At 46.0% G+C, this 1,363-nt stretch overlaps 1 non-coding gene across 1 annotated transcript; it reads right to left on the reverse strand.

Annotated features, from left to right (window-relative positions):
• Nucleotides 1–400: 400 nt before the first annotated feature.
• Nucleotides 401–472, reverse strand: Trnam-cau (transfer RNA methionine (anticodon CAU)). The gene has a single exon. It is a non-coding gene; the product is annotated as a tRNA-Met (tRNA).
• Between the last annotated feature and the right edge of the window lie 891 nt (nt 473–1,363).

The raw sequence follows: 1,363 nt of genomic DNA on the forward strand, positions 1-1,363 counted from the left end.
ATATTCCTTGTACAGCTTGTCCAGTGGATGCTTTTGCTAAGTTTAAGTTTATATACTTAGTTTCTGTTCACACCGGTTACTCGTGTTCTTCTCCTTCAAGCTAGCGACTCACATCCATTATTGCGGGTTAGCCAATCCTTGCAGCATTAAAGCTAAATGAACACAGACATGAATATTCACTCGCGAAATTGTTCTAACACATCAGTTGAATGTGCAGATGAAAGAAAGCGCCCGTGTAGAAACTTGAACAAAACAAGAGGAATTTTAAGGGTTCGTTTTCCCTTCCTAGACAAAACATTATTGTAACTAGCAGACAAGAAAGCAAGGAAAATATAGGGGATGTTATTTGTCGTAATTATGATGTAAATGTGAAGAACGTAAAGTGCACGAGAAGATCACTTGCCGCCAGCAGGAAGCGAACCTGCGACCTTCGGATAATGCGTCCGATGCTCTACCACTGAGCTACGGCGGCGAGATCCTCCCGTCCCCTTTATGAGGCATATATGGTCACGAGGTCATGACCTCGACGAAGACAGCAGTCGTCGTGTTCAAGATGAAACTCTTTATTTGGACGAACTTGTGGCCGGGAAATGAAAAGTCAAGCTACAGCAATACATGCTGTACACTGATAGCAGCGAACCGGGCGTCGGCCGTCGATAAAACTGCCAAGCTGTGAAGCGCTTCGCCATTTATACATGTGCCGTCGCATATTCCAGCGTTATCGCTGGTTGTCGCGCAATTTCTAGAATAAGCTCGAGTGTTCACGTCTTGCGCGCAATCTTAACGAAACGATCTACAAATATCGCGAAGCTTCTCGAACAATGAGGCGCGCTTTGCGCTGAGCGTTGGTGACAGTCTTTGTGGGCAAAAACCGAATACAGCAAAAGTGATAATGAGAAACGCACGTGGCAATGCCTCCCTCTGAAAAAGCATCGTCCCGATGCTTAAAACAGAACAAGGAGGGGGCAGGAGGGTGGCCAATGCAAGCAACAATAAATAACAACAATAAAGCAAGAAAGTACAGTAAGCAATAAGCACAAACAAGATAGTGCAATAAACAATAAGCACAAGCAAGAAAGTACAATATTAAAGCAAAAGCACAATCCTCAGATTCACTAACGCGCGTAATATGGCTTGAGGCGCACGACATGGACGACTTCAGGTCGCGCACGGCGCCACAGAGAGTTCGTAATGCCGTCAGGGACAACCTCTTAGTCGAGTGCGCCGAGACGTCGAAGAACCCTGTATGGTCCGAAGTATCGTTGAAGAAACTTCTCGCTAAGTCCCCGTCGGCGTATTGGTGTCCATACCCATACATGGTCACCGGGTTGGTATTCAATATGGGGTCGTAATGTTGTAGCGG

Source organism: Rhipicephalus sanguineus, chromosome 8 (assembly GCF_013339695.2).
Source record: "Rhipicephalus sanguineus isolate Rsan-2018 chromosome 8, BIME_Rsan_1.4, whole genome shotgun sequence".
Classification (NCBI taxonomy): domain Eukaryota; kingdom Metazoa; phylum Arthropoda; class Arachnida; order Ixodida; family Ixodidae; genus Rhipicephalus; species Rhipicephalus sanguineus.